General features: G+C 46.4%; 1 pseudogene; it reads left to right on the top strand.

Annotated features, from left to right (window-relative positions):
* The first annotated feature begins 2,578 nt into the window (after positions 1 to 2,578).
* LOC134930738 (5S ribosomal RNA) lies at positions 2,579 to 2,697 on the top strand (annotated as a pseudogene).
* Positions 2,698 to 20,758: the final 18,061 nt, after the last annotated feature.

The following is a 20,758-nucleotide window of genomic DNA, read 5'->3' as shown; positions in this document are numbered from 1 at the left end:
GCACATTTCTTGCCTGTCTCCATTATGGAGGAGATGCTGAATACCTCAGTATACTCAGCCCAGTAGCGTATTCGGTTCGAAGGTCGCAGGCGGCAGTGGTGCGTCTCCAACATTGCCTGAATGTAAACAGAGGAGACAGTGTGTGAAGCACTCTCCTCTTTATAGATAGTCAATTCAATCTAATATGGTGTGGCTGGGGTAGGACTATGACAAATTCTGCTTTTTCAGTATTGAATGTTTCAGTCAGTCTACTATAAATCATAGCAACCAACCAGATTCTTGCTTTCATTGTGAAACTTGGCAAGACAGATAAAAAGCCACTTGCTGATTGGTCACTGAGGCTTAGTGCACATTTTACAGCTAAATGCATTGTTAATATATATGAACCTTCTCTTTTACTTTTAAAGAAAAATACTATTTAGAACATATATATATTTGTGATAGTAATTAGTACTGACAAGTGGCGCTGTTAGCGTCTCCTATACACGTATCTTTGTTGGTATTACTTGTTTACAGCTGCCTTGTTTCAGCCAGTACAATACACACAATATGTTCAGAATAATGTTCACTTACAAAAAGAGTAACCTCTGCCATAAGATTTTTAATGAAACCAATAAACCAGAGGATGTTCCCACATCAGACAACCTGGATGAAATGTTCCGGACTATGGAGAACTATTCTTTTTGTTGTACACATCTAGTAGCAACGGAATCGTCTCCTTCGGTTTCGCTGTTTACCTTAGTTCCTGCTTTGGTGTTTTGGCTGCCCCGCCGCACATAGGGGGTCATTCTGAGTTGATCGCTAGCTGAATTTGTTCGCAGCGCAGCGATCAGGCTAAAAAATGGCAGTTCTGCGCATGCATATGTGGCGCAATGCGCATGCACCACATACGGGCACAACGAACTATGTCGTTTTGCACAGGGTATAAGCGATGCATTTCAGATGCACTGCTTGCCGCAGAGTGATTGACATGAAGTGGACGTTTCTGGGTGGCAACTGACCGTTTTCAGGGAGTGTATGGAAAAACGCAGGCATGCCAGGAAAAATGCAGGCGTGGCTGGGCGAACGCTGGGCAGGTTTGTCACGTCAAATCCGGAACTGAATAGTCTGAAGTGAGCGCTGAGTAGGTTTTGAGCTACTCTGAAACTACACAAAAAAATGTTGTAGCCGCTCTGCGATACAACCGTAAAAAATACACTCCCAGTGGGCGGCGGCATAGCGTTTGCACGGCTGCTAAAAACTGCCAGCGAGCGATCAACTCAGAATGACCCCCATAATCTGTTTATTGTTTTCTCTGTATTCTCTCCCGTGGTTGGTACGTTAGTCTTAGTTAGTTTTCCCCTTATTTACTCTCAGTCGGTGCCTTGTACCTCGTAAGACCTGGGGCATCGGAGTCTGGGCGGACCTAATTCGCAAATTCAAATGCATCTGCTAAAGGAGAAGACTAGCTCTGCAGGCACCTACCAACTACTGGGAGGAATAATGGAGTCAGTGGTTAGAGAAGGCATAGCTGCAGTTATCCATATCCCGCTGCGGCTCCACACGTGAGTGCTGGAACTCCCCAGTCACCACTCACCCTCCTGAGTTCCAGGCACTCAAATTCATGACAGCAATTCAACAGGATTGCACAAAATTGCAAATCAACCGAGGATCGTGATCAACAACGATCAGTCTATACAGAAAGATTTAAGGAGAAAGGATATCCTCAACATATCCTGGAAGAAGCTAACACAAGGTCCAAAGCACTGGAGAGAAAGCAACATTTGAGGTATAAACCCAAGGAAACTGAGTAGGACAAAGATAAATTTATCACCACATACAATAGACATGAAAACCTTATCAAAAAAGCATTGAAGACCCACTGGAACATTTTACTAATGGACCCCATACTGAAGGACTACTTACTAGAGAACCACCGATAGTCTTCAGGAAATCGCAAAACCTTAAGGCCCTTCTTGCACCCAGCATGTTAAGGAATCGTGAAGCACCCGCGACATCTATGCCAAAACGTGTGGGTTGTTTGTGTGGCCACTGTAATATCTGTAGATATCTACACCCTAACAGGAAGACATTTCAGAATACGAACTGTAAGAAGGAATACAAGATAAAGCATTTTATCATCTGCAACACACCATCAGTCATTTACCTATTGGAATGCCCATGTAAAATGAAGTACGTTGGGAAACCGAAGAGACCACTAAAACTCTTAATCCAGGAACACATCAGAAATATTAAAAACAAGGTCACAGTCTCCAAACACTTCCTACAACATCATGGTTCCGACCCAGAAGAACTCACATTTAAAGATATTGAACTGTTCTCGCTTGGCGAAAGAGGTGGAGACCTCTCCAACCTTTTATCAAGACGTGAGATGTTTTGGATTTAGACAGCTTCAACAAAAGCTATGAAATAGCTCCTTTTCTGTTAACGTAAGCGATGCATTATGTGTCCATAAGTACTTGATCTTGCTCTTCCTGTTTTTACTTCCTACCCTCTCTCTGTGAACGTAAGCGATGTACAAAGTGTTCACAATTACTGGATCTTGCTCCTTTTGCTCTCACTTCATACCTCACATCATACCTACAGCCATACCACACTGGACATGCCCAATTCCGTCCGATCTTGGAAGATAAGCAGTGTTGGGCCTGGTTAGTACGGGGATGGGAAACCACCCAGGAAGACCGAGTGCTGTAATTCAAAGAGACCAGGGGTTCACTTTTGAACCGAGCAACATCTGTACCTTACTCTTTCAGATATATCTTATATTGTAATACAGTCTCTAAATTTATTGGACACCATCTAACATCCATAATATATCAGCAGGTCTAGGAATCGTCCCAGTGGGCTAAGCCTCCTGATCCATCTTTCCTGTAATAGCTTTTTAAGATTGATACTTGTTTAAGGATCTATCCTTTCTAAATGATAATTATTTATTCTCCTAACCTGCATTTTGGATTACATCTAAATAAGTATCATGGACAGTGTTAATATAACTAGGTGCCTTAACCACACTGATTCTTGACTCTTTATTTACATGTCCATATCTGGAACTATTTAAATGGAGACAAATATCCATGGCGATACACATATCCTTAATGAGGGATGTCTACACTAATATGGCCGCCAGGATCCCTATTCTAATGAAAAAACTGTCCGTGATAAAGAGACCTCTTAAAGATGGCCGCTGTATGAAAACCATGTGATGATGAGGCACAGCAGCATACAAGGAAGTCCGGAGTGCAACCTCATGAATCGGCGCATGTGCAGTACAAATCTCTGGGTGCCGGAAACGGGGTAGAAGGGGCATCACATGCGACCCGGACAGGAAGTCTGTGGCTTTTTATGTTTTACAAGGTTTTGTAAATGTATTTTAGAATATAAACATAGTGGTTTGGCTCCCCATAAGTCCACTTCCTTGTAGTTACTTTTAATACATAGTTATGTACTCCAAGCTCTTAATTATTTTAATTACAGGAAGTGATGTAGCTAATCACTTCCCAAACTATATTGGGTATATATAGATGTTTTGTCCCATTCACACACTACCCTTTGATTAAATCTAAGCGGATGAAACGCGTTGGATGATACCTGATTCAACCTCTTCTTAAGTTAAGCATCTTTTTAATAATTTTTTTATCCTTGATATATTTAATTTAATAATTTTTTTATGGCTCCTAGACATGTTTTTTTAAGTAAAACCTAGGCGACATCTCCGTATATATAATTTTTACGTATTTTATATTGTATCTCTGTGAACTTCTAATGTCAATTCTGAATAGAACTGTGTTTTTACTTTTTTTAAGAAACACTCAGTCTACCCTTTTTTATAGTTCACCAGTGGTCGCTTAAATATCTTATTCGCAGTATATATTTACATATATATATATATATATATATATATATATGTATGTATATATATATATATATATATATATGTATATATTAATACACCTCATTTGGTTGTCTTCATTGTTTGCATAAACTTTATAAGTGTAGTAAGTTTAGAGAATGGCTGTGAAATTAGTCATTCCACAAAGGAGGTCATGAGAGAATCTTCTGCCATTTACACATTCTCATGAAAAGCTTCAGCTGTTGTGAAAGTCCCCTGAGTGGGCATAGAGCCCTCCTAATGCAAATGTTGTTATGGGAATCTGGAGCACTTGACATAGTGGCAGAAGTGACTAGAGAAATATTTGGGATGGTAAGGCTATCATGTAGAAAGCCACTGACAAACATGTTGAATTGGCATGAACTTTGTGGTATGCTAATGTCGCACCAGACTTTATAGTATTCTCCCCACAGCCTCATTGTGGAAAACAAGTGCTCTATTGGCACAGTCCTGATTCAGATATTAAAAGACAGCTCAGGTCAAATACAATAGTATAAAAACATGTTAGAGTAAATGAAACATGTATTGTAAATAAATAATGTATTATTATTATTATTATTATTTATTAATAATAATAATAATAATAATAAGAAGTACATTTATATTTTTCTATAGAGTATTCTTCTTCTTCTTCTTCTTCTTCTTCTTCTTATTATTATTATTATTGTTTTTATTATTAATAATTACATTTGTTTATAGTGCCAGCATACTGCTCAGATCTGTACATGTGGGAGTAAACACAGTAATAAACCAATGCTGGGTATTTAAGAAGGGAAGATTTAGAGACTGGTATATACTGTACACCACTGGACAGAGGTGGTCATTCCGAGTTGTTCGATCGGTAATTTTCTTCGCATCGCAGCGATTTTCCGCTAACTGCGCATGCGCAATGTTCGCACTGCGACTGCGCCAAGTAAATTTGCTATGCAGTTAGGTATTTTACTCCTGGCATTACGAGGTTTTTTCTTCGTTCTGGCGATCGTAATGTGATTGACAGGAAGTGGGTGTTTCTGGGCGGAAACTGGCCGTTTTATGGGAGTGTTTGAAAAAACGCTACCGTTTCTGGGAAAAACGCGGGAGTGGCTGGAGAAACGGAGTAGTGTCTGGCCGAACGCTGGGTGTGTTTGTGACATCAAAACAGGAACGACAAGCACTGAACTGATCGCACTGGCAGAGTAAGTCTCGAGCTACTCAGAAACTGCACAGAGAAGTCTTTTCGCAATATTGCGAATCTTTTGTTCGCAATTTTGAGAAGCTAAGATTCACTCCCAGTAGGTGGCGGCTTAGCGTGTGCAAAGCTGCTAAAAGCAGCTTGCGAGCGAACAACTCGGAATGAGGGCCAGAGAGCTGTGCATGTTTTACAGATCTCCTCATTGTCACAATTAAATAATTAGCTCCACCTCTGTATCTTTTAAAATGTGTCAGTAAAGAATACACCTGTGCACCAGTTAGGAGATCAGGAAAACATACGTTAGGGGTTCCAGAGGACTAGACTTGAGAAACACTGATGTAGAGTGTAAATGTTCATATTAATTGTGTTGACACATAGTTAAATGGTTTCATGCTACAAGCTGTCTCTTAATTTGAGTGTTATTGTGCATGACTCATCACCCACAATAATATCACATGTCTGTGTTATTCTGCATAACTAATTAGCGTCAACAACATCACATGTCTGAGTCACCAGACTTAAAGGTCAGGTTGATTAGACTGCAGGTACATGTTGTTTACTTGGCTCTATCAAAGGGTCTGCATATGTCCAATTCTGTCACTGTGTTATTGGTGCATCATAATGCTGTATGGCGTTAGAGCCCAGGAGCAGGGCCAGTGCAAGGTCTTTCTGCACCCTAGGCAAAGCTTCAGCCTAGCGCCCCCCTAAACTACAAACCCCACCACCACCTCTCAGAGGGGAGATGCAGGTGGCCATTGGAATGGATGGGGTGAATTGTATCATTATACATATACAGAATAAATGCATGCCTCCCAACTGTCCCGATTCCAGCGGGACAGTCCTGCTATTCAGACACTGTCCCGCTGTCCCACCCACAGGTCACAGTATCCTGCGGGCAGGGGCAGTTGGGGGAGCCTTTGATCACCCGTTGCTCTGCTTTGCCAAGCAGTAAGTGATCTCTGAATACATGCTGTGCACATGCGCATGCCATGTATTCAGTGCTGGGAGGGCAGCAGGGGGCTGCCCAGCTGCTCGGGATTGCTGGGCACACCCCCAAAATGAAGAAAAATGGGTTGATGCCGCAACGCCATGCCCACTTTGCATAAACCACGCCCCCGCCCACTCCACCCCCCAAGGGCACCCCCCCTTTTCAGGTCACGCCTGAAAAGGGGGTGGTCCCAAGTCTCAACATTTAAATGTTGGGAGGTATGAAAAAGGGACAACACTCAAGGACTTTTAAAGTGAAAAAGTATATTGTAAACAAAGCCACAAAATGTTGTGATTTTGTTCACAATATACTTTCACTTTCAAATCCTTGAGTGAATACGATTCTTTCTGTCTATGTATACACGCTAGCTGGAATGTTAGGAATTGTTTAGGTCTGCTTCTGGGGTCTGGTGGGGATATTTAATTGTATGTGTATTAGTGATGAGCGGGTTCGGTTTCCGAGAAACCGAACCCACCCGAGCTTTACCTTTTTTACACGGGTCCGAGCAGACTCAGATCCTCCCGCCTTGCTCGGCTAACCCGAGCGCACCCGAACGTCATCATCCCGCTGTCGGATTCTCGCGAGATTCGGATTCTATATAAGCAGCCGCGCGTCGCCGCCATTTTCACACGTGCATTGAGATTGATAGGGAGAGGACGTGGCTGGCGTCCTCTCCGTTTATATACGAGACAGTTGATCTGATTGCTTTGCTTGTTTATTTTACTATTGTGGGGAGGATTGGGGAGCAGCTGTTAGGAGGAGTACAGTGCAGAGTTTTGCTGATAGTGACCACCAGTTTTTTATCCGTTCTCTTCTCTGCCTGAAAAAAACGCTCCATACCATATCTGTGCTCAGTGTGCTGCATGATATATCTGTGCTGAGTGCTCACACTGCTTAATTGTGGGGACTGGGGAGCAGCTATAGCAGGAGTACAGTGCAGAGTTTTGCTGACAGTGACCACCAGTATACGTTTGTCTGCCTGAAAAACACTCCTGTGGCTTTTTTTTTAATACTAGTAGTTTAGCAGTTTGCTGACAGTGTCCACCAGGTCCATTATACTGTATATAGCAGTACGGTAGGCCACTGCTGTACCTACCTCTGTGTCGTCACTCGTCATCCATAAAGTATACTATCCATCCATCTACATTGTATACCTGTGGTGGCTTTTTTTTTTATACTAGTAGTTTAGCAGTCTGCTGACAGTGTCCACGAGGTCCATTATACTGTATATAGCAGTACGGTAGGCCACTGCTGTACCTACCTCTGTGTCGTCACTTGTCATCCATAAAGTATACTGTCCATCCATCTACATTGTATACCTGTGGTGGCTTTTTTTTTATACTAGTAGTTTAGCAGTCTGCTGACAGTGTCCACCAGGTCCATTATACTGTATATAGCAGTACGGTAGGCCACTGCTGTACCTACCTCTGTGTCGTCACTCGTCATCCATTAAGTATACTATCCATCCATCTACATTGTATACCTGTGGTGGCTTTTTTTTTTATACTAGTAGTTTAGCAGTCTGCTGACAGTGTCCACCAGGTCCATTATACTGTATATAGCAGTACGGTAGGCCACTGCTGTACCTACCTCTGTGTCGTCACTCGTCATCCATTAAGTATACTATCCATCCATCTACATTGTATACCTGTGGTGGCTTTTTTTTATACTAGTAGTTTAGCAGTCTGCTGACAGTGTCCACCAGGTCCATTATACTGTATATAGCAGTACGGTAGGCCACTGCTGTACCTACCTCTGTGTCGTCACTCGTCATCCATAAAGTATACTATCCATCCATCTACATTGTATACCTGTGGTGGCTTTTTTTTATACTAGTAGTTTAGCAGTCTGCTGACAGTGTCCACCAGGTCCATTATACTGTATATAGCAGTACGGTAGGCCACTGCTGTACCTACCTCTGTGTCGTCACTCGTCATCCATTAAGTATACTATCCATCCATCTACATTGTATACCTGTGGTGCCTTTTAGTTGTGCGCATTAAAATATGGAGAACAAAAATGTGGAGGTTAAAAAAATAGGGAAAGATCAAGATCCACTTCCACCTCGCGCTGAAGCTGCTGCCACTAGTCATGGCCGAGACGATGAAATGCCATCAACGTCGTCTGCCAAGGCCGATGCCCAATGTCATAGTACAGAGCATGTAAAATCCAAAACACAAAAGATCAGTAAAATGCCTCAAAAATCAAAATTAAAAGCGTCTGAGGAGAAGCGTAAACTTGCCAATATGCCATTTACGACACGGAGTGGCAAGGAACGGCTGAGGCCCTGGCCTATGTTCATGGCTAGTGGTTCAGTTTCACATGAGGATGGAAGTACTCATCCTCTCGCTAGAAAAAAGAAAAGACTTAAGCTGGCAAAAGCACAGCAAAGAACTGTGCGTTCTTCGAAAATCACAAATCCCCAAGGAGAGTCCAATTGTGTCGGTTGCGATGCCTGACCTTCCCAACACTGGACGGGAAGAGCTTGCGCCTTCCACCATTTGCACGCCCCCCTGCAAGTGCTGGAAGGAGCACCCGCAGTCCAATTCCTGATAGTCAAATTGAAGATGTCAGTGTTGAAGTACACCAGGATGAGGATATGGGTGTTGCTGGCGCTGGGGAGGAAATTGACAAGGAGGATTCTGATGGTGAGGTGGTTTGTTTAAGTCAGGCACCCGGGGAGACACCTGTTGTCCGTGGGAGGAATATGGCCATTGACATGCCTGGTCAAAATACAAAAAAAATCAGCTCTTCGGTGTGGAATTATTTCAACACAAATGCGGACAACTGGTGTCAAGCCGTGTGTTGCCTTTGTCAAGCTGTAATAAGTAGGGGTAAGGACGTTAACCACCTTGGAACATCCTCCCTTATACGTCACCTGCAGCGCATTCATCATAAGTCAGTGACAAGTTCAAAAACTTTGGGCGCAGTCCACTGACCAGTAAATCCCTTCCTCTTGTAACCAAGCTCCTGCAAACCACACCACCAACTCCCTCAGTGTCAATTTCCTCCTTACCCAGGAAAGCCAATAGTCCTGCAGGCCATGTCACTGGCAAGTATGACGAGTCCTCTCCTGCCTGGGATTCCTCCGATGCATCCTTGAGTGTAACGCCTACTGCTGCTGGCGCTGCTGTTGTTGCTGCTGGGAGTCGATCGTCATCCCAGAGGGGAAGTCGGAAAACCACTTGTACTACTTCCAGTAAGCAATTGACTCTACAACAGTCCTTTGCGAGGAAGATGAAATATCACAGCAGTCATCCTGCAGCAAAGCAGATAACTCAGGCCTTGGCAGCCTGGGCGGTGAGAAACGTGGTTCCGGTATCCATCGTTAATTCAGAGGCAACTATAGACTTGATTGAGGTACTGTGTCCCCGGTACCAAATACCATCTAGGTTCCATTTCTCTAGGCAGGCGATACCGAAAATGTACACAGACCTCAGAAAAAGACTCACCAGTGTCCTAAAAAATGCAGTTGTACCCAATGTCCACTTAACCACGGACATGTGGACAAGTGGAGCAGGGCAGACTTAGGACTATATGACTGTGACAGCCCACTGGGTAGATGTATTGCCTCCCGCTGCAAGAACAGCAGCGGCGGCACCAGTAGCAGCATCTCACAAACGCCAACTCGTTCCTAGGCAGGCTACGCTTTGTATCACCGCTTTCCTGAATACGCACACAGCTGAAAACCTCTTACGGCAACTGAGGAAGATCATCGCAGAATGGCTTACCCCAATTGGACTCTCCTGGGGATTTGTGACATCGGACAACGCCAGCAATATTGTGCGTGCATTACATCTGGGCAAATTCCAGCACGTCCCATGTTTTGCACATACCTTGAATTTGGTGGTGCAGAATTATTTAAAAAACGACAGGGGCGTGCAAGAGATGCTGTCGGTGGCCCAAAGAATTGCGGGCCACTTTCGGTGTTCAGGCACCGCGTACAGAAGACTGGAGCACCACCAGAATACCTGAACCTGCCCTGCCATCATCTGAAGCAAGAGGTGGTAACGAGGTGGAATTCAACCCTCTATATGCTTCAGAGGATGGAGGAGCAGCAAAAGGCCATTCAAGCCTATACATCTGGCCACGATATAGGCAAAGGAGGTGGAATGCACCTGTCTCAAGCGCTGTGGAGAATGATTTCATTGTTGTGCAAGGTTCTGCAACCCTTTGAACTTGCCACACGTGAAGTCAGTTCAGACACTGCCAGCCTGAGTCAGGTCATTCCCCTCATCAGGCTTTTGCAGAAGAAGCTGGAGACATTGAAGGAGGAGCTAAAACAGAGCGATTCCGCTAGGCATGTGGGACTTGTGGATGGAGCCCTTCATTCGCTTAACCAGGATTCATGGGTGGTCAATCTGTTGAAATCAGAGCACTACATTTTGGCCACCGTGCTCGATCCTAGATTTAAAACCTACGTTGTATCTCTCTTTCCGGCAGACACAAGTCTGCAGGGGTTCAAAGACCTGCTGGTGAGAAAATTGTCAAGTCAAGCGGAACGTGACCCGTCAACAGCTCCTCCTTCACATTCTCCCGCAACTGGGGGTGCGAGGAAAAGGCTAAGAATTCCGAGCCCACCCGCTGGCGGTGATGCAGGGCAGTCTGGAGCGAGTGCTGACATCTGGTCCGGACTGAAGGACCTGCCAACGATTACTGACATGTCGTCTACTGTCACTGCATATGATTCTCTCACCATTGAAAGAATGGTGGAGGATTATATGAGTGACCGCATCCAAGTAGGCACGTCAGACAGTCCGTACGTATACTGGCAGGAAAAAGAGGCAATTTGGAGGCCCTTGCAGAAACTGGCTTTATTCTACCTAAGTTGCCCTCCCTCCAGTGTGTACTCCGAAAGAGTGTTTAGTGCAGCCGCTCACCTTGTCAGCAATCGGCGTACGAGGTTACTTCCAGAAAATGTGGAGAAGATGATGTTCATTAAAATGAATTATAATCAATTCCTCCGTGGAGACATTCACCAGCAGCAATTGCCTCCAGAAAGTACACGGGGACCTGAGATGGTGGATTCCAGTGGGGACGAATTAATAATCTGTGAGGAAGGGGGTGTACACAGTGAAAGGGGTGATGAATCGGACGATAATGATGAGGTGGACATCTTGCCTCTGTAGAGCCAGTTTGTGCAAGGAGAGATTGATTGCTTCTTTTTTGGTGGGGGCCCAAACCAACCAGTCATTTCAGTCACAGTCGTGTGGCAGACCCTGTCGCTGAAATGATGGGTTCGTTAAAGTGTGCATGTCCTGTTTATACAACATAAGGGTGGGTGGGAGGGCCCAGGGTGGGTGGGAGGGCCCAAGGACAATTCCATCTTGCACCTCTTTTTTCTTTCATTTTTCTTTGCATCATGTGCTGTTTGGGGAGTATTTTTTTCAAGTGCCATCCTGTCTGACACTGCAGTGCCACTCCTAGATGGGCCAGGTGTTTGTGTCGGCCACTAGGGTCGCTTAGCTTAGTCACACAGCTACCTCATTGCGCCTCTTTTTTTCTTTGCATCATGTGCTGTTTGGGGACTATTTTTTTCAAGTGCCATCCTGTCTGACACTGCAGTGCCACTCCTAGATGGGCCAGGTGTTTGTGTCGGCCACTAGGGTCACTTAGCTTAGTCACACAGCTACCTCATTGCGCCTCTTTTTTTCTTTGCATCATGTGCTGTTTGGGGACTATTTTTTTCAAGTGCCATCCTGTCTGACACTGCATTGCCACTCCTAGATGGGCCAGGTGTTTGTGTCGGCCACTTGGGTCGCTGAGCTTAGTCACACAGCTACCTCATTGCGCCTCTTTTTTTCTTTGCATCATGTGCTGTTTGGGGACTATTTTTTTCAAGTGCCATCCTGTCTGACACTGCAGTGCCACTCCTAGATGGGCCAGGTGTTTGTGTCGGCCACTAGGGTCGCTTAGCTTAGTCACACAGCTACCTCATTGCGCCTCTTTTTTTATTTGCATCATGTGCTGTTTGGGGACTATTTTTTTCAAGTGCCATCCTGTCTGACACTGCAGTGCCACTCCTAGATGGGCCAGGTGTTTGTGTCGGCCACTAGGGTCACTTAGCTTAGTCACACAGCTACCTCATTGCGCCTCTTTTTTTCTTTGCATCATGTGCTGTTTGGGGACTATTTTTTTCAAGTGCCATCCTGTCTGACACTGCATTGCCACTCCTAGATGGGCCAGGTGTTTGTGTCGGCCACTTGGGTCGCTGAGCTTAGTCACACAGCTACCTCATTGCGCCTCTTTTTTTCTTTGCATCATGTGCTGTTTGGGGACTATTTTTTTCAAGTGCCATCCTGTCTGACACTGCAGTGCCACTCCTAGATGGGCCAGGTGTTTGTGTCGGCCACTAGGGTCGCTTAGCTTAGTCACACAGCTACCTCATTGCGCCTCTTTTTTTATTTGCATCATGTGCTGTTTGGGGACTATTTTTTTCAAGTGCCATCCTGCGTGACACTGCAGTGCCACTCCTAGATGGGCCAGGTGTTTGTGTCGGCCACTAGGGTCGCTTAGCTTAGTCACACAGCTACCTCATTGCGCCTCTTTTTTTCTTTGCATCATGTGCTGTTTGGGGACTATTTTTTTCAAGTGCCATCCTGTCTGACACTGCAGTGCCACTCCTAGTTGGGCCAGGTGTTTGTGTCGGCCACTTGTGTCGCTTAGCTTAGCCATCCAGCGACCTCGGTGCAAATTTTAGGACTAAAAATAATATTGTGAGGTGTGAGGTGTTCAGAATAGACTGAAAATGAGTGGAAATTATGGTTATTGAGGTTAATAATACTATGGGATCAAAATGACCCCCAAATTCTATGATTTAAGCTGTTTTTCAGTGTTTTTTGAAAAAAACACCCGAATCCAAAACACACCCGAATCCGACAAAAAATTTCCGGTGAGGTTTTGCCAAAACGCGTCCGAACCCAAAACACGGCCGCGGAACCGAACCCAAAACCAAAACACAAAACCCGAAAAATTTCCGGTGCACATCACTAATGTGTATACACACATACAATACATATTTTTATGTGCTCCTATTGTATCCCATCCCCCATCTGTAAGTTTATTACTGACCTCCTCCTCCATATGTACTGTATTGTGCCCCAGTGCCTGTGTTTTCCCTATTACATACCCTCCAACTGTACCTTTTTGGCCGGTACAGTACCGTTTTTTTATGGTCTGTACCGGCCAAAAAGGGCTTTGTACCGATTTTTGACTCACTGCATCTCCATTGAAAGTATAGGAAAGGGGGATGGCCACGCCCCTTTTACCCACAGTCACGCCCCCTTTCCTTATTTGTACCGGTTTTTAAGTGTAAAATGTTGGAGGGTTTGCTATTATGCTATTTACAAGTACAAACCACCCATCGGGCTGTAAGATCTGTACTGTCTGTGGTCCCACAGAAACCCCATTGGTTACTTACCTTAAAGTTGTTTCCTTGTTTTCCCTAGTAATTGGCATGGTTCCTCTTACAGGCGGCAGCAGCATTACAGCAACATTGCTTGGTGCAGACATGTAGTCAGGTGTTGCTTGCTGCTGGAGAGCCGGGATCCAGGGGCCTGGAGAAGGTGCATCAGGGCTATGAGGAGCGGCCATGGGGGTGTCCCTCGGGAGCCATAGTTATTACTGCCTCCTATGTGCCTTCACATGACTTGATGTTACATGTGTTAGCACGGAGGAAGCCCTGAGACTCTATGTAGTACTGATAGAAAAAACTGCACCTGATTAGACCCGAAGCAGTGTAAAAGGAGGAGGCCGCATACAGAGACATTCTTCAGTTTTTTGCTAGATGAATTCAGTGGTGCCCTCCAGGGGCTGCTGCCCCTACGCAGCTGCCTAATAGTAGAGTCAGCCCTGCCCAGGAGAGATACATTTTTTTTACCCTTTTTACCTTTTGTTCATTTTCTATTACCTGGACTGGCTAATTTGTAATTGGTGCAGTGTGTGTGGTGCAAACGGGCCCCCGGGGCCCAGGGGGGAACATACCACACACCCTGCACCCATAATGTTTAATACTTACCCTCCCAAGTCCCACAGCGCAGCAACAGCGCTGCAGAAACCACTGGCAAATTGACGCTGCGCCATTTTCACAGTGTTTCGCACATGCACAGTATGAAAATCACTGGGAAAATGGCCACCACTCCATTTTCCTGGACATCGCGCATGCGTTCTAGACTCTCTGTGCTGCCTGCTTGAGAGAAATGCCCCAGATTACCTGCATTCTATTATCTAAACTGATTTGGAATCAGCATGTGGACTAACCTCCTTGCTCACATATGCTACGTGCATACCAACTTGTAGACATCTGCCACTAGGTAATGGACCCAAAGCTGCAGCTGTGAGACACATACAATAATAATAATAATAATAATAATAATAATTATGTTTATAGAACTCTTCTCCTAATAAGACTCAAAATGCTTTACATTTTTCTTTACAGCACAAAATACAAAACAAGCTTAACAGTGGATATCAGGGAAACACTTGAGTCTATTTTTGAAGGATACTAGAGGGGAGGCTTCTTGAACTGTGCAGGGATGAGAGTTCCATAGAGTCAGAGACAAAAAGCTGAACGCTCGACCCACACATGAAGTCAGGGAGATTCTACGTACTGTTAATTCTTCATCTACAGATCACAGTAATATAGTGGGACAGTTAGGATTCAGAAGCTGCTTCAAGTACCTTGGGCAATGGTCATGTAGGGCTTTGAAAGTGAGTAAGCCAATCTTGAAAATGGTTCGCCTTACAGGTAGCCAGTAAAGGGAGTTGAGAATATGTGTTATGTGGCTGGAACAGGGCTGGTTGGTTAATAACCTGGCAGCTGCATCTTGTACCATCTGCAAGCGGTGCAATGTTTTTTATGTTTTCTTGCCAGGAGACCAAGGTAGAGGCCATTGAAGTAGTCTAAGCATAATGATACAAGTGCATGTATGACTTTAGGCTGACGTTCTGAGGGAATTAAGTGCTTGGTTCTTGCTAAGTTCCTCAGTTGAATGAATTGCAAATTTGATTGTGGCTGATACCTGATGTTTAAGTATCCAGGTCCTCACCAAGATTCCACACATGTTCAGTGTTTTGTAGTACTGAACCCCCAAGTGTAAGTCCTGTTGGTCATGTATGCTGCAGTCTTGTCCTGTGACCTATCATAAGGACTTCTGTTGTATCAGGGTACAGGCACAGCTAATGACTGTACCATCCAATCCACAGAAATGTGTCTGGTGCTCAATTATAATCCTGTGGTTCATGGTGTCAAATGCTGCAGAGAGATCCAGAAGGATTAAGATTGAACAGTCACCTCTTTCTCTTGCCATTAGAAGATCATTAAGCACACATACCAGGGCTGTGTCTTCTCCTGAATCCTGACTGGAATGGATCATAAATATCATGGGTTTACCGGCAGGTCTCTAGTTGAGATGCAACCACTATCTCACTAACCTTTCATAGAAAAGGAAGGTTTGATACTGGGCTATAGTTGGTCATGCAGTCTGGGTCTAAATTCATTTTTTAAGAAGTGGTCTGACAAATGCTGCCTTTGGTGGATTCCGGAAAAATGCCTGTCTACAAAAAGCATTGAACTATTTTTGTAAATACAGGGCCAATTATGTCCATACACCCTATTAGAAGCTTGGTTAAGGCAGGGTCCAGATCACAGGTGGTGGGATGCAACATTTGGGTAATTTCAGATATGTCTTTTACATCCATTTAGTCAAAGCTGTTCCATGAAGACAGGTGGCTTATATTGGCAGGCTTGGTAGATTATTACAGTACTGCTTTGGTGATACTGTGGGGATTCCAGCCAGGATGGGGAATACTTTATTTGCAAAGCATTTTGCAAACTTATTGCATCTTGACTGGGAGAAGGTTTCATCAGACTACAGACATGCTGGGTTACAAAGCATCTCCACAGTACGGAAAAGCTCAGCTGGCGTATTGTTTGCTGCCATAATCTCATTTAAAAGAAACAGGATTACAATTTAATGTTATAGATGAAAATGTATACTCCAAGCGCAAGTATGAGCTAAATAAAATTGCCAGACTTAAATAACAACTTTAATTGAAAATTCATTATAGAAATGCAGTTAAAATGTGAGAAGGTCAGGATTGATACAGAAGACAACAAAAGAGGTGGTTAGAGCCATTGGAACCATTGGCTTAACTGTACAACAGCAATTATATTCCATCATTAATGTGAAGGTGTCCACAAAGGACATGTGGGCTATGAAGGTAAGGGTCTCAGGAGGAGAAGTCCGACCGAAGGCTGAATATATATATGTAAGCACTTAGGTCATATTAAACCACAAGGGGTTTTGAGGGTTGCCACTTTAAGGATGTGTTATGATTGTTTTTGTTTGTTATGGCATGATTAGGGGTCAGCCAATGGTGGTCAAGTGGGGAGGAGAGTTTTGTTTGAAACTAGGCTGAGGCAGATTATCTACCTCTTGGTTCCTGTTTTTCTGGACAGATAAGTACTCCATCTTGGGCTCTCAGTCACTGATAATTCTTTCCCTGTGATGTTTTCCTAATATTTGATTTTCTTTTGCATTTCGTACTACCTTCTGTTTCACCTCCTATTTTTCAATATATATATCATCTCTATTCTTTCCCTGTTCCTCTCCCTCTCATGATGTCTCGCCCCCAGCACCTCTCCCCCCCCCCCGCCCGCTTTATGGATGCTTATACTATTCGGGGTCAGGCAGCTGCTGGCTTCCAGGCTGTCACCCGCAGCAGTCGCCAGGCGGCTCTGGTATTCGAGCCTGTGCGGCCTCGTCTGCCTACAGCCCCTGCCGCCAGTTCCTGTGAAGCAAGCGGCCTTCACCGGGTACTTTGCCCGGCTACGGCTGCTGGCTTCGGCACTGCTGCCCGCCGCGCTCGCTGGTCTGAGCCCGGCGCTACTCCCGCCTGGTCCCAGTGGGAGTGCGGTCCAGTGGTGCTCTCCCCAGCAGCGGCGGTTGGCAGGGGTGCTGCTGGGTGGTCTGGGCGCAGGCATTCGTGCTCCCGCGCTCGCCGGGCTGCCCCTGCGCCCATACGGCCGAGCACCGCGGCCACCGGGTCCAGGCAGCAGTGCAGGCTACACAGGATCTCCTCGGCGGCCGCCGCTGCCGGGGGATCAGGACGCGGGCGTCCACCCTACCGAGATCAGGGCAGTAGAGGGGGCGGGGCTTAGCTCCGTGCTGCAGTTTTACTGGCATGCAGGAGGGGGAGGCTGTGGCTGCTTTCCATCGCAGGGGACAGGCAGGGCAGGCTTCTCCCTCTCCTGTGGTGCCACAGAATAGGGGGGGCAGGCGGGGGAGAGGTATTAGGGCTAATTATGATAAGCCTCCAGTGCAGGGGGACTATCATGGGGCAGCAGGCAGCCACAGCCTGGAACAGAGGGCTGACGGGTCCAGTAGGGTAGTAGGGGCTGCCGCTAGCGTCCCACTGTATAGCGAGGTGGTGAGTCATAGGGGGCATTCACAGGGTGTAGCGGCGGTTGGGACCACGGATGTGGTGTCTTCAACTGCGTTCCACCGTACTGCTGTTCTAGGACTGGCACCTGGGCTCCCAAGTACATCAGTCATGGTGGATAGGGTTGAGCAGTCACCGCAGACCCAGGTTACGGGAGTCCAGGAGGGCTGCGTAGGCACAGCACCTTCTTTAGCTCCACGTCAGGTGCTGTGTCCATTGCGCAGGGCTAAGAGGGCATGGCTACAGTGCTCCCATTTAATTCCTCAGAGGTGCTCCACCCCCGCGGTCACGCCAGCAGTCCCTGTCACCATCACTACCGCATCAGCAAATGCTACCCCTGACCATTCTGAAGCGTTGGAGGCGGTCCAAAAGTTGGTGTTGCTGGCGGAAGTTTTGGCCCCATTGTTGGTGGGGTTACCTTCGCAGGCAACTGGCGCGGCAGCTGGGCAATCTGGTCCGGATACTACATCTTTGCAGATGGTGCATGGACAGGAACAGCTAGGTATCCTTGCTGGTCAGGTGCTTGCTGCGTTGGGGGTTCAGACACCCCTTTCTTCCACCCAGCTTGATACTAGGACTTCTGCTCCCACTGTCTCTTTCGATGTCTCGTTGTCCGCTCCTTTTTATGGATGTCTCCACAGGTGCTACCCCGGATGTCGTGGTGGAGGCGCAAGCCGCTTCGGATCATGTGGCAGAAGATGATGCGGTTGCAGGTCCTTCAGGTAGGTCTTCTGCGCCTGCCAAGCGATCCAGCAAGCGGGCAGTATCGTCATCTTCTTCCTCTAGTTCCAGTTCGGATAGCTCAGAAGAGAAGGGCGCAAAACAGTCAAGGCGCAGCTGTCGCCGTTCTAGACGTAGGGCTAGGAGGTTCCGCTCCTCCAGTGAAAGCAGTTCTGGGTCACCAGTGTTCCCGCGAGGGGAGTTAGTCCATTAATACGGCGGTGCTTCGGGGTTTGTGCCGTAGTATTCGCAATAGAATTAAAAAGGGGAAGTACGTTAATTTGTTTGCGCTGACAGCTAAGAATAAGAAAGCACTTAGGGCAGCAAAGCGGCGAGGTGGCGTGGGCGAAGATACTTATTGTTCATATCACAGATGGCAGGCTGGATTTTTCATGCACGCTACATGTTATATGGAGACCAGGCCTCAGGAGCACATGAATGTCATCAAGTATCTCCATTTGATACATTCCATATTCCGCTCCGATAGTGATAATTCTTGGCGGACATATGATGAGGAATTCCGGCGCAAGCAGTCGGGTACCTCTGTTATTGACTTTGGGTGTAAAGATGTGGAGGTGTGGCTGGAGCTCCCATGGTCAACTTCTGCCCAGGCAGTCCCCGCGCCGCATTGTCCGCAACCTCCCTTTCGAGGGGCTCCTCCATCGCCAAATCTGGGTAGGTGTTATGCCTTCAACAATTCCAGCTGTCCGGCAGGAACCCGTTGTAGATTTAGGCATGCTTGCCCCGGCTGCGGAGGTTCGCACCCCGCTAAAGACTGCCTGTGCGCAAAAGCAGGGCCTGCCACCGCCCGACTGTCATCAGGGTGCGGGTCTAAGTAAGGCCGCATCTCCGATCCAACTCAGCCGGATGGAGCATTGGTTGAGGATGTATCCCAATAGGGCTGAGGCTGAGTTTCTGTATTCAGGTTTTCGAGACGGTTTTCGGTTGCCAATTTTTGGGGCAGTCCCGGTGTTGTTACCAAAAAATGTGAAATCTGCAAGGCAATTACCGCAGGTGGTGTTGGAGAGGGTGTGAAAGGAGGTCACGTTGGGCCGAATGGCTTGACCTTTTCCATCACTCCCTTTGGCGGACCTGGTTCTGTCTCCGGTGGGTGTTGTCCCCAAGAAGGAACCAGGTAAATATCGGCTGATGCAGCATTTGTCTTACCCATGGGGATCCTCGGTAAACTATGCCATTCCTGCAGAATTGTGTCGGGTGCGATATCAGTCGTTCGATCAGGCATTGGATCTGGTTAGAGCTTCTGGTCAGGGATCCTTGTTGGCCAAGATTGATGTGGAATCTGCCTTTCGCCTGCTGCCGCTACATCCTGAGTCGTTTTGGTTCATGGGCTTTCACTTGTCTAGCGGTTTCTACGTTGACAAGTGCTTGCCCATAGGGGGTCATTCTGAGTTGTTCGCTCGTTGCCGATTTTCGCAACAGAGCGATTAAGGCAAAAATGCGCATGAGCATGGTTCGCAGTGCGCATGCGGTTAGTATTTTAACACAAAACTTAGTAGATTTACTCACGTCCGAACTAAGATTTTTCATCGTTGAAGTGATCGGAGTGTGATTGACCGGAAGTGGGTGTTTCTGGGCGGAAACTGGCCGTTTTCTGGGAGTGTGCGGAAAAACGCAGGCGTGTCAGGAAAAAACGCGGGAGTGTCTGGAGAAATGGGGGAGTGGCTGGCCGAACGCTGGGCGTGTTTGTGACGTCAAACCAGGAACGAAACAGCCTGAGCTGATCTCAATCTGTGAGTAGGTCTGGAGCTACTCAGAAACTGCTAAGAAATTTCTATTCGCAATTCTGCTAATCTTTCGTTCGAAATTCTGCTAAGCTAAGATACACTCCCAGAGGGCGGCGGCTTAGCGTGTGCAATGCTGCTAAAAGCAGCTAGCGAGCGAACAACTCGGAATCACCCCCATGGGCTGTTCTATTTTGTGCGCTTTTTTCGAACGTTTTAGCACTTTTCTACACTGGTGCGTGATGGCTGGCACCGGGGAACGTGGGGTCGTTCACTACCTTGATGATTTCCTGTGCATTGGGCCGGCAGATTCGCCCAGTTGCGGTGAGCTCCTGTTTTCGGTACAGGCGCTCTTTGCATTTTTTGGGGTCCCGGTGGCATGCAATAAGACCGAAGGGCCAGTGACGAGGCTGTCCTTTTTGGGTATCGAGATTAATACACTAGCTGGCTGCTGTCGTCTTCCTCGTGAGAAGATAGATAAATTGCGTGAGGCTATTACAGTGGCGCTGTCAGTTGGTAAGCTCAAGCTGTGTCAGATACAGTCCATGCTAGGCCTACTTCACTTCGCTTGCTGGGTGGTGCCCATTGGTAGGGTGTTTTGCAGGAAACTGGAGCGCTCCACATCCGGCATTGCGCTCCCGCACCATTTTGTAAGTTTTTCAGCTGAGGTAAAGCGAGATTTAAGGATTTAGGATGTCTTTTTTTCCCAGTTCAATGGCGTACTGATTTGGTCAGCTCCCACCTGTAGCAACTTGCAACTTCAACTCTTTACTGATGCTGCAAGGGCGTCCGGCTTTGGGGCTTTT

Source organism: Pseudophryne corroboree, chromosome 5 (genome assembly GCF_028390025.1).
Source record: "Pseudophryne corroboree isolate aPseCor3 chromosome 5, aPseCor3.hap2, whole genome shotgun sequence".
Classification (NCBI taxonomy): domain Eukaryota; kingdom Metazoa; phylum Chordata; class Amphibia; order Anura; family Myobatrachidae; genus Pseudophryne; species Pseudophryne corroboree.
The sequence above is the reverse complement of the archived record's forward strand: the minus strand, read 5'-3'. Positions and strand labels throughout refer to the sequence as shown.